This window comes from Myodes glareolus, chromosome 13 (assembly GCF_982192425.1).
Source record: "Myodes glareolus chromosome 13, mMyoGla1.1, whole genome shotgun sequence".
Lineage (NCBI taxonomy): Eukaryota > Metazoa > Chordata > Mammalia > Rodentia > Cricetidae > Myodes > Myodes glareolus.
The window spans coordinates 62800489-62815861 of NC_142038.1; positions in this window are offsets into that span (position 1 = coordinate 62800489).

The following is a 15373-nucleotide window of genomic DNA, read 5'->3' on the forward strand; positions in this document are numbered from 1 at the left end:
CGGACCGCTCAGGCTCCGCCAGGTCGGTGCACAGACTCTCGGCAGCTCCCCGCAAACGAGATACGAGGGATAACTTGACTGGGACTCCTTGCTGACCGTCCAACCCCTGACTCCTACACTGCTGCCGAGCAAAGCATTCTCCGGAGCCGGTGGACCTTGAATGCGAGTCCGAGTGTAATCCTGAGAGCCCAGGTCCTACTGGGATCCCGAGATCCGGGCCGAGTGTGAACCAGGTAGGTAAGCATCCTCTGGGGTCCGAGCGCGATCCCGGCGAGAATCCTCCGTGGTTCGAGCGCGATCCCGGCGAGCCCGGGCCAGCTTCACCGCGCATCCCCGGAGCCCAGTCCATCCGCCCCAAGTCGTGGCCAGTGCCGGGCGGAGGACTCGGGCAGTCCGAGTGCTGAAGGATCCGGACTGCAGCCCTGGGCATAGATCGCGGAAAAGACCCTTCTGCCAAGGAGATGGGGTATAAACGGTAAAAACAGTCACGCTAGTACGCGGGTCAGTGTGGGGGCTGGAGAACCGCTATTTATTAGAATGGGTGTGAAGAATTACGTCGAGGACCTCGGCTTGGACTGTGGTGAGCAGTGCAGAGCCTGGGTCAGTGAGCTATGGAAAGGGAGACAAGGACCTGCACCGGGGACGTTTCCAGACACAGTGGATGGAAGCAGAAACTGACAGAGAGATTGCATACGGGAAGAGAACGTGCAGCGGGTTGGGAGGTTAGCCCGGGGAATAGTCCGACAGCAGCCGGCTAGACTGGCAGCTTCGCCGGCGCGGGCAGGGAGAGCGGGAGTCCGCGCAGGGCCGGAGTCCACCTGTTACCACCGACGCTGTACGCCGGTCACCCGGCCCTGGGAGCAGGAGGCCCGCACGCAGGCAACAGGTTTGCTCGGGGCGGAACCGCAAGGGAAGACGCGAAGCTCTACGGGATGTGGAGGCCGACTGCCAGGTGCTGTGTTTTTCTGTGCCCCGGGGTATCTCTGAAGAGCCATTAGTGTTAAAAATTAGACTGCAGGACCCCAAGACCTTGCCAACCCGCACGGTGAATAATTTGTTTACACAAAGTCTCATAATACTGTGTGCGGCAGCCGTGCCTCTCTAATTATATTTAAATATATTCAGAAAGGGATCATTTGTTTTTAGATAGCTAACTGCTCTTTGAAAATAGATGGGGGCAATAAAATATTTCAATAACTTGAAATATATGCAAAAGTTTTGCCGACCTCTACACGAAAACGAGTGAAATGATAGCGGAGGCAAGTTCAGCCACCGCGGAAGAAATCGGTTCTGCTGGGCAGCCACCCTTCCCCAGTGTCGCTGCTGGAGGCTAGAGGGTCATAGCAGACCCCTCCTGTGTGCTCCACTCTCATCTGCAATCCCCAGCTTGCTTCCCTTGCAAGACTTGGCGGCTGTGGGGTCCTCTGGGCACACCTGTTCTTGCTTCAGATATTTGCCGGTTGTGTGAATTCGGGAGAAGTCAAGTTTCTCAGATGGTGGCAGTAGAGATCAGCGATGAGAGGGGGTGGCTGACAGCGAGGGAGCCGTGGGAGGCGGGAGTGTGGGTTTGATTACCCGGGTTGAACTTTCCCTGCTGTTTCTCCCTAAGTGCCATGCCAGGAACCGGCTCCAAAGCTCCCTCCGCTGTGGTAGAAAGGCTGTAAAGGAGTCTCTCCTCCAGCAGCGCGTAGACGAAAGAATAGGACTGGCCTAGCATCTTCTCCTACAACCCCAGGGTTCCCCAAACCTCACCACCAAACCTTTGGCTTGAATGAATTACTCAGGGTTAGAGCTAATGTATTTTATAAACATCACTCACGTGGTCCAGGTTAGCCTTGAACTTGCTCGGCACCGAGGATGACCTTGTACTTAGGAGTGTGTGGTGCCCGTGTATATCTGTACGGGTTCATTCGCCTGCACATCTGGAAGCCAGAGGCTGAGGTCGGAATGTCTTGCCCAATCGCTTCTCCACCTTATTTTACTGTAAAAAATATTTTTTATGTGTATGGGTGTTTTGCGGACATGTTTGTCTGTGCATTACATCATGCCTGGTGCCCAGGGAGTCCAAAAGACATTGGGCCCCCTGGACCCGGAGTTACAGATAGTAGTGAGCTGCTGTGTGGTGCTGGAGGGTCAAAGCTGGGTTCTCTGGAAGAGCAGTCGGGGCGCTAAACCATGCGGCGCGGTCACTTTAGTTTTGAATCTCTTAGTGTTTTATCTTAGCTAGCTGGCCAGTAAGTCAGGGCCTGTCCTGTCCCCGTGTCACACACTCGGCATTTTTTGGTGCAGACTGCAGCCCTCGGTTTTTGCGGGTGCTGGGATCCAAACTCAGATCATGTTTGCACACCAGTCACAGCTGGCTAAGCCGTCTCTCCAGCTCATCTGATTTTGGAAACAGGGTCTCTTGTAACTCAGGCTAGGCCTCCAATTCTATATGTTGCTGAGGAGGGTGATTTGATGATCCTGATCCTCCTGCCTCTACCTTCTGAGGGCACTGCTCCCAGTTTTATGTGGTGCTAGGGGTCAAGACTGGGGCTTCTTGCGTGCTAAGCAAACACTGCGCCACCTGGTCTGCCTCTGTACCTAGGGACAGATTTTTAGACTAGCAAATGCTGCAGTGGAGGCCAGCTGTGATTCCTTCCCTTAGCTGTCCACATTTGCAGCTGAGCGCACTGTTTTGTATAATGGAGAAACCAAATAACCTTTGTGCATGCCAGGTAGCTCTGGAAGGAGCCATGCCTGGTGTGACAGATCCTTTAGGGGAAACCTTCCCCCTTCTCTCCTTTCCTCAGTGGGCAGCTCTCATCTCCCAGGTTGCGTCATGGACAGGAGGTGAAGTTCCAGTCACCACACCTACATTCCAGGCAGGGATACGGAGAAATAAAGGCAGATAAGTCTGCACACCTGGTCTGCTTGTATCTTTTGTGGCAGATTGTCTGCAAAAGCAGCTGCAAACAACCCCTGTGGGCACATGCCACTTTTCCTACCTAGAAGAATCTACTTTTCATTTCTTTAAGTCAGAGCTGGTTCTATAATCCGCTTTTTTGTTGTTGTTTGTTTTGTATTTTGAGACAGGGTCTTTCTAAGAACATAGCCCTGGATGTCCTGGAACTCACTAAGCAGCCCACTTTGACCAATAGAATGTTTCAAAAGGCCCAGCGAGGGCTGCTGTTTCTGTGTCCCCTTCTTGGCATTTAGCTGTCAAGTAGAGCAGCTTAGTCCTTGTCGCTGGGTGACGGACAGCGTGGTGACAGAGGCCCGATGTCCTCTAGCTCCCGCGGTCACTCTTGCCAAGGTGTCAGTCCTGGCCCGAAACATCCTAGGTGCGCAAGTGTCAGTCCCGGTTGCTCCCACATAGAATGCGAGACCCAGCCTGAGCCAACTCAGAATTGTCACAGTGACAAGTCATTTCTGAACTGTGTAGACACATAAACAGCCATACTCCCAAACGCCAGGCCCTCCAACTGTGAGGTTTATGCGTGACCGCTTCGTAGCCCTGCTGTAAGTCTGTCAACCACAGAGGAAGGGTGGCCATCTTCTCCACATGGGCAAGAGAGGTAGCAGAGACCTCGGCTGCCGGGCACCAGGGGACAGGTCGGGACGGAAGTCCCACTGAGACCTCAGGACCGTCGTCTTTGATGGTCACCCTGCTTTGGCATCAGTGCGACATCCTCTGGGTTGTGCCCCTGTTCCTGGTTTCTGTGCCCACCAGGCCCAGGCCTACCCTAAGCATATGGCATGCTCGCAACTCTGGCCACAGTGTCTGGCCACATTGCTCCTGATCCCGGAGTGACAGGCTCTGTGTCACCCTGGCCTTACTGCCACGCCTGCCGTGCCTGCTCAGCCTTCTGCAGTCAGGTGTGGCAGGAGGTGGCACAGCTTTGTGGGTGTGCCAATAACGGGACTGTGACAGATCAGATAGAGGCCCTTTCCGAGGAACCTGGCCAAAGTGGGTACCAGGGTGTCATGTGCATGCCTGAGCAGACACAACGTCTCTTTGGGGTGGTGGATTTGACCTTGAGCTTTAAGAGAAGTGGATAGGCTTCTTCCTGGACATATGACCTTGAGTGTGTAAAGTTGCACGTTGCCTCAGTTTTCACATTTATAAAATGAGGCTTCTGGTCTCCATTTCAGAGGATTATTGTGAGATTAAAGAATTATTGTGACAGCAGAAAAAAATAACGACAGCTTGAATTTTGCAGGAAAATGGATGGAACGAGAAAACATTATTTTGAGTGAGGTAACCCAGACCCAGAAAGACAATTATCACATGTACTCACTCATAGGTGGTTTTAAATCATAAAGCAACAAAAACCAGCCTACAAACCACAATCCCAGAGAACCTAGACAACAATGAGGACACTAAGAGAGACTTACATAGATCTGATCTTCATGGGAAGTAGAAAATATAAAAAGACAAGATCTCCTGAGTAAATTGGGAGCATGGAGACCTTGGGGGAGGGTTGAGGGAGGAGGGGAAAGGTAGGGAGGGGAGCAGAGAAAAATGTAGTGCTCAATAAATATCAATTAAAAAACAAAAGCAAACAGAAAAATAAACAAAAAACCAAAAGAATAGCAAAACAAAACAAAAGAATCATTGTGAGATTGTGTGTAGTATGTGCTCAGTAAACGGTGGCTGTTCCCTTGCTGTTTTATTTCTCTTAGTGTCAGCAACTGAGTGACTTGGTTGAGGATTGGTGTTTCTTGAACTGTTAGCTATTCCTCTTCCCCCAGAGCCACTGGAAGTTAATGGCTGCTGGGGGAGGGGAGTAGCTTTTCATCAGGGGCGTAAATGTCCCCATGTTGCTCATGCCCTTATAAATAACCCCACTGTGCTCATGCGAGCAACCCTAGTTAGACTCACTGGTTTCCACTCTTCCTCCTGTATCAACAATAAAGAGACATGAAGGCGGCAGCTGCATGTGGTGGTCAGTGCTGATTATCAGTGCGACAACCCAGAATCACTTGGGAGATGAGCCTTTAGGAGTCTGCTGGGGCCATCTCACTTTCCCAGGACCCATCTTTACTGTGAGTAGGGCCTGTCCCTGGCAGCATCCCGGATGGTGTAACCTGAGAAAGGAGGGTGAGCAGCAGTGAACATTCATCGCCCTCTGCTTTCTGATTGTGGATGCTCTTAGACCAGCTGCTTTAGGCACTTGCTGCTTTGTCTTCATACTCCTCTTGATCTGTGAGCCAATCAACCTTTCTGAAAGACCCCTTTTCCCCCTTTTCCCTTAAGTAGCTTCTGTCAGGGTGTCTTACCACTGCGACAGAAAAGGAACAAGCAGGGGATTGCAGGGCAAAATGAGGGATTCAGCCAGTGTAAGGGGAAAAAGAGGAAAACAGGTAAAAATGATCAAGATGTATTGTATGCATTTATGAAATCGTCAAAGGCTGGATTAAAATGATTTAAAGAATTATGAATGTGAGTATGTTGTGTGTGGGAATGTGCCCTTGAGCACAGATGCCCACAGGGTCTGGAGTTATAGGTGCTGGTGAGCTGCTTAATGTGCCAATGTGGGTGTTGGGAACTGGACTCGAGTCCTGTGGAAGAGCAGTATGTGCTCTTAACCACTGAGGCATCTCTCCAGCCTCTAAAAATACTTGTTAAGGTGTTACCTGTCAATCAAAAGGCAGTTTTCCATAGATGCTCACATATAAAATTGACAGTTCTTTCCTACTGAGACTGTTACTGCTAATATTACTACATTTAATGAGTTAATTTAAAGTATTGTAAATATTATTTTAATTACTTTTTAAAAGCTGGGTGTGGTGGCACATTCCCTTAATCCCAGCACTTGAGGCGCAGAGGCAGGTGGATCTCTGAATTCAAGGCCAGACTCTACAGAATGAGAGTCAGGACAGCCAAGGCTACACAGAGAAACTCTGTCTCTAAAAACAAAACCAAACCAAAACAAAAATCATGAATTCAGAAGAAAATTATCTGATCATATCTCCTCTCATTCTGTGTCCCTCGTTTTCACTGTCTGGGATGGAGTTGGAAGTTGGGAGCAGGTGTGAGGAGGCCCTTTTACTGAACAGGCCACGCAACTACTCCATGCCTGTCTTGGAAGATGGAGACTGCTCCCTTGGGGCCTGAGGAGCCTGAGAGGAAAATCTGTGAGACTGGGGGCTTTGAACAACACATTTTCAATTCACTCTGACTTAGACTTAGTTCTAGGCACAATAACACCTGTGTGTGTGTGTGCGTGTGTGTGTGTGTTACACACAGGTGTGCACAGAGTGAAGCGTCATGGTGCACACGTGCTGGCTGATGGACAGCTTGCTGGGGTTGGTTCTCCCCTTCCACCATATGAATTCTGAAGGTGGACTCAGCTCTTCAGACTTGGCGGCAAGTTCCTTTGCTCACTGAGCCATCTTGCCCCCCCTCCCCCCCCCCCCCCGTTGCTGATTTACTAGCTTCTGGAGCTTATAACATTAGAATACGAAAATGGAATCAATAGAGTCATTTTTTTTTCTTCCTAAAAGAAGAGACTTTGTCTCCACTGGCTGGAAAACTGGAAGCAACTCTTCTCAGACCCATCGCTGACCTCTCCCAACAGCCTGTGAGTGAAAGAATGCTTTGAAACACATTTTTTTCTGAGACCGCCACAAGCTGTCCAACACGCCCAGGGCGTGCTGACTGCTGTCACTTTGGAGTGCACCTTTGTCCTTCCGAAACTGCGTCGCTTGGCAGATGGGGTCTGTGGAGATCTTTGGCCTTGGGTGGATCTGGAGATATTCCCTCTACACCTTGCTCCGCTGTGGCTTCTCTCTCCTCGGCAGATTTCAGCAGCAAAGGCCTGAACCCTAATAGCGCGTTTGCTTTGTGGTGTGCGTCAGTGACGATGCCTTCTCTTAGCTTCCGTTAGTCACTGTCCTGCCGCTGTGAAGAGGCACCACGACCACGGCAGCTCTTATGAAGGAAGGCGTTTCACTGGGGCTTGCGTACAGTTTCAGAGATTTAGCCCATCACTCTCGTGGCAGGAAGCATGGCAGCATGTAGGCAGACATGGTATTAGGAAAGCATCTGAGAGTTCTGCATCCAGATCAGCAGACAGCAGGAAGAGAGACCCACTGGGCCTGGCTTAGGCCTCTGAAACCTTATAGGCCACCCCCGGTGGCAATAGTTCCTCCAGGAAGGCCATACTTCCTCATCCTCATAAATAGTGCCACTCTCTGGTGACTAACTCAAATATATAAGCCTAGGGGGGCGTTGTTATTCCAACCATCACAGTTTAGGTTTCTACCAGAGGTTCTACTGCGCATGGTGTATGTGGAGAGCGAGAGCGAGCTGGAGAAGGAGCTGCCTGTGTGAGTTGGGCTATGTGCATGAACCAGGGCTGCAGGGCTCCCAGAACCCTCTGCAGAAGGCCCGAAAGCTTCAGGTTTCTCATTAGCTTGTGGTGCCCATGGGCTGTAGCTCCCTGGGGCCAGCTCATTATTTTGCACCTCTGGAGCACTGTAGAGGGAGCATGTGGTGATGTGGGAAGGCTCAGCACAAGCTCAGGGGTGGAACTGCTAGCCCAGTTCACAGGGAGCCGCCTCCTAGAAGGGTAGATAGGATGGATGTGGCCACAGGACTGAGCAGGGGGTTTTTGGATCAGTCCCCTAGTATGAGAATTCAGGCTGATAGCCAATCAGCAATCATCAATGTAATGGGGTAAAAAGAGCACCACGGTTACCTTGTGGTAAGACAAGGCATGGTTATGCAAGGTCTTCCTGTTAGCAGTTATGTGCCGCTTGCCCTGGTTCTCCCAAGGTAATCACAGCTACTCTACTGCTCCGTGGTTCTCGCGTGGATGGGGAGCATGGTGACCCCTGGCAGTTTGTATCCCTGAAGACTGCTTCTTCTCTTCCACTGCACTGTCCTGCCGAGAGCACCTCCCACACCATCCCCTCCCATTCATCCCCCTGCTTCCCTGCCTCTTTGCCCCGTCTGCAGAGGGACTGCACAGGCCAGAGCCTCAGCGCACCCTCTACTGCTGCTGGCGGCCTATGCTTCCTTTGAAAGCTCACTGCTGCCCGCTGCGTGCTCTTACAAGTGCTGATGTGAACGTTTCTCTGCCAGGATCGGTGACATTCGCACACTGCCAGCACTTAGATTAATGTTGACATTTTTGGTGTTGCTTGAAATACAGATAAGCTGAAGTGTGGTTCTGCTAACGTCAGCGTTCAGAGCCTAAGCTTTACAAGCTGGCTGCCGGGGAAAAGCATCCTTTCTTTTTCAGATAGTAAGATCATAAGTTTTTCCTTAGCTGGCAGGACGTGCCCAGCTAACCTGTGGGTATAGCAACGAACCCTCGTTGGGGTTTCACGATATATTGGCCTTTCTCCTAGATAGTTGTCTTAGTTACCATTCTATTGCTGTAAGAGGCACCATGTCCAAGGTGACTTATATGAAAGAAAGCATTTAATTGGGGCTGGCTTACAGTTTCAGAGGATAAGTCCATTATCATCATGGAAAGAGTCAGACAGGCATGGCACTGGAGCAGTGGCTGAGAGCTTTGCATCCTCATCTGTGGGGGGGGGGGAGAGAGAGAGAGAGAGAGAGAGAGAGAGAGAGAGAGAGAGAGAGAGAGAAAGGAGAGAGAGAGAGAGACTGGGCCTGGTAAGGACTTTTGAAACCTCAAAGCCCACCCCCAGTGACACACTTTCTTCAACAAGGCCACACCTCCTCCAGCAAGGTCATGTCTCCTAATTCTTCTCAAACAGTCCTACTAACCGGGGACTAGTGTTCAGATACATGAACCCATGGGTACCATTCTCATCCAAACCACCACAATAATTAGTTATTGTTTTAATTCTCCCCTAATATAAGTCAGTTTTTCTAAGTTGGTTCAAATCTTCTGAGGTGCAAGCAGTATGTGGGTGGAAAATAATGCCTGAATGATCTGAACGGTCAATCGAGGCTCCAGCATAGCCTGGGTAGGTTACTGGGACAAGCTTGAGACTAATGCCTCTCAAAGCCAGGGTTTCCAGAGCTATCACCTGAGATGGTGTGTATGTCTATTTTTGTGTATGTCTACACATGTGTGTGTACATGGTTCGCATGTGTAGACATGTTTGTGTGTCTGTGCACGTGTGTATGCATGCATGCAGAGGCATCAGGCGTCTTTCTCAACTGCTCATCTTAGTTTTTGAGGCAGGGTCTCTCTGAACTTGGAGCTCACTGATCTAGTTAGACTGGCTGGCCAGCATACCCTCTGCTCCCTCCTATCTCTGCCTTCCACACTGGGATGACAGGTGTGTGCCACTGCACCCAGCTTTTTCTGTGGGTGTTGGGGATTCAGACTCATGCCTCCATGCTTGCGTAGCAAACACTTTATAGACAACCATCTCCTCAGCCTGTTTCTGTCGATGAATGCTTAACAATTCAGAGGCTGTGTGGCATCTCAGTTGTGATGTTTTTGGTTTCCATGAAGAAAAACACACTCCAGTATTCAGCCTTGAGCTCAGACCCAGGTTTTCGGGCACAGCTGTTTGCTGTGCTCTAGGTGTGGCCGCGTTGGGGTTCTGGGTTCTTGTTTTCTCTTTACTTTTCTGGTTCTGTTCTGTGCTAGCTTCCCTTCAGGACCGCAGAGGGGAGAGTTGCTAGCCACCCCTGATCATGACCCTGTGTGTTCTGTCTGGGCCATTCTCTCTGCAGGAATGTATCCCTGGAACAAACGCCTCAGCAAAGGAAACAGAGATGCCTCAACTGAACTAGACTGGTCAGGCCCACATGAAGCTGGGAGACCACAGTGGTCACCCCACAGAAAGTCCAGTGCCACCCAGTTCGGTGGGTGGAGTGGGAGACAGGGAGGAGGTCTGTCATGCCCCTGCTCCAACACGCTGGTAAAGAGAGAACAAGAGGACTGTTCTCAGTCTTGCTCCTCCAAGGCTGTGTGCACCTGTCAGCTAGAATTCGCTCTGGATTGTCAGGAAGCTCTCGTTCTGCCAGGGCTCCAGAAAGAATGAGCCTCAAGATTCCTCTGGAATGAGGCAGGTGGAAAGCTTCCTGCAAACATTCTTTGTATATGTCCCCCCTAGAGCTTTGCCATTCTAGGGGCCCATCAACCACTGGCACTCCCTTGAGATCTGCACTCAAGGGCATTCAGAGGTAGGGGGTGAGCTGGGCCTGGAGGCTCAGACCCTGAATCCCCGTATTTGGAAGGTGGTGGAGGAAGGGGGCCAGCTCAGTCTTAGCTACGGGAAACCTGTCTCAGAACCAGGCCAGTGCAGGGGATGTCGCTGAGTTGGTTGACGCCTGCTTAGCGTACCCAGGGCCTGCCTTTCTCCTACGGCACCTAAACCAAGGTGTCACACAGGCCTGAGACCTCTGTCCCTAGGGGGATGTGACAGAAGGACCAGCAGGAACTAAAGATTGTCCCTGTTCACTCCTGGCCCACCTGGGCTCTAGGAGACCTTGTCTCTAAACAACCTCAGAAGAGTTGGTGCTGGGCTCCTTCTTGGGCTGACAAGATGCCTTGGGGGGTAAAATGCTTACTTCCAAGCCTGGCAACTTGTGTTTGATCCCCTCTCACCTCCACAGTGTACGTGAACATGTCCACCAACCCCCTCCCCCCTCACCTCATACAGTCTGTAAAGAGTTGTGGAAAGGGGTCTGGATTAACCAATGAATATTCTAATTTGTTTTAAAAGATAACCTTTTTTTTTTCCCTCACCACCAACAGTATTCTTTTTCATCCAGTTACAGTCTATACATAAAATCAATGGCAAGTAGGGACCAGCGAGCTTCATGGGAAAGAGAACCCTGGAAGTATGTATTTGACACACACACTCAGCACCCCTCAACCCACCTCAGGACTCAGACACCGTTCAGGTCCAAACCTTATTTTGGATCTTGGGGATTGCGGTTGGGGCAGAAGACCTCACTGGGAGTGCCCCAAGGAAGAAGGGTGGGGCTTGAGGTCATTGTGGGGTTGAGCAGGGCCAGGCCCTTCCTCCAGTAGTGACTGGAGAAAGGGGATGGAGATGTGGGTGACGAAATAGTCCGAACCGTCTTCATCTATGTCTGGAGCCCCTGGGCAAGGGGCAGCTACCCCGTGGCTCTGGTGGCAGTCAGAGGGTAGAAGGTGGCTGCAGCTTGCACTCCAGGCTGGAATCCACCCACGTTCTGCTTCCCAAGGCCTCGGCTTCCATTTTGAAAAGCCTTTGCGTTTTTATTTTCACCGCGCATGTGCCCCTTCACACCTCAGTACTCCTTCCTTCGCCTCCCCCGCCCTTTCTCCGCTGGGCAGAGGGGGTCAGCGCAAAGGGCCCTGTCCTTGCGCAGCACCATGTCTGCAGGCTTTGCTTTCTCAGTGCCCATTGCAGACCAGAGGCTTGGCCAAGTGCTCTGATACCCAAGTGCGTGAGGGAGAAAACAATCCAGGAAGAAACAATGGCCAGTAAGGGGACTCCCCAAGAGCCTGCCCGCTGCTATGAGGCCGCAGTGCCTCCATCGCCCCAGAACTGAGAACTTGGAGAGTCTGTCCTAATAAGGGAAACCAGGCCAAGGTGGCCTTGGCTGTTTCTATACCGGGGAGGGTGACGGGGGCATCAGGAGGTATAGCACCTTCTCAGGAATTACTGCTGACTGATTAGCACGTCTTTCTCTTGGCACCCCTACTGCGTCTGTTGGACCCAGTGTGCTTTTGGTGAGGGCACAAGGTAAGTGAGGTCACTAAGATTGTGTCCTGTCTTGAGACAGTGCTGCACATCTGTGCCAGTGAGTGTCAACCATCTGTCTGGGCTCGGGACGGGGAGAGAGGGGTGATGAGCTCAGTGGGGGTGTACTCTGGGGAGGATGGAGGACAAGGGACAAGGCGACAAAGGGCAGGGCAGGGCTGGGGAAGCTGCTCAGACAGAGGGATGACCCTCAGAGGGTGCTGGCCTCTGAGGATTGTCTTATCACCAGTGGCAAGGACACAGCCCAGCAGTGCTGCAGCCACGGCCAGAGGATCCCACCGACAGGCGGCCGTCAGGTAAAGCTCCACACTTGACTATACCGGAAAAAGAGTTCAGAATGAGCTAGGGTGATCAAAGTTAGTGAGTTTATTAAGTAGAGATTAAAAAATACACCTCAGGTTAATTCACAGAGTAGAGAAGAGAAAGAGGGAGGGGGAGAGAGGGAGGAGAGAAATAAGGAGAGAGAGGATTCAAGGGAGAGAAAGAAAGAATTAAGAAAAGGACAGTGTGCATCCAGGAAAATGGCTGGGAAGCCGTGTTACCCAAAGCATATAATTTGTTAAATGATTGAAAAATTAAGCAAAGCTTGAAATTTAAGTATAGTATAAAAAATAAGCAAATGTGCATGTGCTAGCATACTGACCTCTCTGTGGATTTCCTTTTGTAAAGCTGATCTTTGCGTCACTTGGGTTTAGAGAGAAGAGAGCAGTGATGTAGCTCAGGGTCTTAACATCCTGGCTTTAAGCTCGTGTGGTTCATTTGTTGCTTTGAATGTCTTTGCTTAAACTTGTCTTGGGAAAGGGGATGGTGTCTCTAGAGACCCGCTGGGCTTTGTCAGCTGTGGTGAGGTTTCTGACTCCCAGCCAGGTGCTGGGGTAAAGGGTTTCTTTCCCTTCCTGTGTCGCGACCGTAGCCTTTCTACCCTGCTTGACTGGGAAACCCTGGATTCATGTGCCTGGGACATAGACAGAAGCTGGGTCGAAGCTTCAATTCTTAGGTTCTGCCTGTTGGTCAGGGCTTGAGACAGAAGCTCTGACTTGTGAGCAGTGTACATGGTGGGGGTTCCAGACTCACTCTAGACATGCGGGCTGCTATTCTAAGTACAGGCCTTGTTTGCCAATGAAGAGAGGCCAGGGCTGCAAACCCAGGCAATGCAGAAACCATGAGGACAACTACACACGGATGTATAGTTCCTGCCTTGCACAAAAGGCCAGGGGGAGCAAGTGGGGCTACTGTTTGGTCAACGTTCTTCACCCAAGTTACATCCCTCAATACAGGACTGGGTCCACGCAAGAGAGAGCTCTTTTTATAATTCATGTATGCAGGTGGCATGGGTTAGTGGCAGCCCTGGGGACAGTCACCCAGGAGCTCCTACAGGGCATGCACTGCTCTCCTCTCCCTGGAGCCCAACACGGTGCTGGACTCACAGCTCTCCCAGGCTTAGTGAGTACAGGATGAGCCATTTATTTCTTGGATACCATCCTCTCTTTTGCCAGGCATAGGGGGATCATTCTTAAAAAATATTTTATATTTTTATGTGTGAGTGTTTTGTTTGCATGAATGTCTGTGTATCACACGTGTGCCTAATGCCTTTGGAGGCCAGAAGAGCATTGGATCTCCTGGAGCTGGAGTTAGAGATGGTTGTGAGCCACTGCGTGGGTCTCGGAATTGAACTCAGGTCATCCACAAGGATGGCCAGTGCTCTTACTGTTGAGCCATCTCTCCAGCCCAAGCACCTTACTGTTTTAAATGAAGAGGCTTCAGTGCATGTTTTAATATATCATAGTTAGCCCTGGCTTGATTTTTTTATTGCTTTCCACATTATGTATGCCATTTTCTGCATGAAATTCTAAGTGGCTTTATTGGGATTATAACTTATATATCGTATATTTCACCCACTTAAAATATTCAAATCAGTAGTTCTTAGGTATTAGAGCTACCGCTACTTTAGAGGAACTTGCCTGTCCTAAATGAAGCCATCTACCCATTATAATCAATCACTATTCGACCTTCTACTCTTGTCCCTGCTTAAGCAATCATTGACATTTTGGTGGGTATGAACTGTCCCTTTTCAGGACATTTCCTATAAATGTATTCATAGAATATATGGCCTTTGTTGACTGATCAACTTATGTAGCTTGATGAAAATGCTGATTGGTCATTTTGAGTGAGGTAACCCAGATATAGAAAGACAGTTATCACATGTACTCACTTATAAGTGGTTTTTAAACATAAAGCAAAGAAAACCAGCCCACAAATCACAATCCCAGAGAACCTAGCCAACAATGAGGACCCTAAGAGAGACATACATAGATCTAATCTACATGAGAAATAGAAAAAGACAAGATCTCCTGAATAAATTGGGAGCATGGGGACCTTGGATTGAAGGGGGCGGGGAGAAGTAGGGAGGGAAGCAGAGAAAAATGTAGAGCTCAATAAAAATAAAAAAAAAAATTTAAAAAAGAAAATGCTGATTGGTGCTTTGGTTGGTGTCCAGTTAGTGTTCTATTGTTGGGAAGAGACACCATGACCAAAGCAACTTAAGAGAAGAAAACACTGAATTGGGGATTTCTCACACTTTCCGAGGGTTGCTCCACTATCATCATGGTGGGGAGCATGGCTGCAGGCGGGCAGGCGGGCATGGTATTGGAGAAGTAGCTGAGAGCTACATCCTGATATTCAGGCAGCAGGCGGAGAGAGATAAACTCCAGAGCCACCCCTGTGCTACACCTTCTCCAAAGAGGCCACACCCCCTAATCATTTGGAACAGTTTTGCTGAGGACTAAGGGTTCAAACATATGCACCTATGGGGGCACTCTCCTTCCAACCACCCCAGCTGGCATCTCATCACACTTGTACACTAGTTAGATGAGAACTGACATTTTTGTGGTGTAGAATTTGCTCCCTAAGCGCAGACGCTCAGCCCCCTGTGTCCCAGGCTCCTTTCCTGTTATTGGGAACTTCGATGAGTTTCTTATTCAGGTTTAGACATTTCTAACCACCTGGTCCTACACAATTCACTTCATTTCTTACTGCTGTCTGCAGGTGGAATTTGCTCTTGCCTTGTGTCTTTTGACATATAAAAGCTTTTGCCTCAAAAGATTCACACCATCTTCTTTTTGCTGTGACAGTTGTTTGGGGGAGTTAGTCACACTGACTCTCCGGGCTTCTGCAGGTGTGAGCCCATGTCACCCACAATTAGACATAAGCTAATGCCCCCTTCTGCTCTTCTCTAAGCCAGGCTCTATATGCTTTCTCTAATCTATATGTGTTGGCTACTGCCTGCAACCCAGCACAGAGCAACCGACTGGAGGGCTGTTCCTGATTGTACTAGAAATGCCAGTAACAACGAGCAAGCCCTGCCATGGTCATACACAGCTTACATGGTTTATTCTTGTTTGCTCAGTGAATGAATAAATATTTACTCCTCTGCATTTTGGACTGATCTCTTCACTGCTCTGTGATGGTAGGTTGCAGGGAGCTGTTCCAACCTGTATACTAGAGCACCAGATCTGCCACAACTTCTTCAACGTGGATCATTGCACTTTAAAATAATTTTCCTTAACTTAATGGATAAAATGTTACAGTTTTGGCACAATTACTCATAAATTTTATAGCAACATCTAATGAAGAAATGCAATATGATATAGATATCTTGTAATGTGTACATATCCCAAGAAAAATATATATGTGTGTGTGT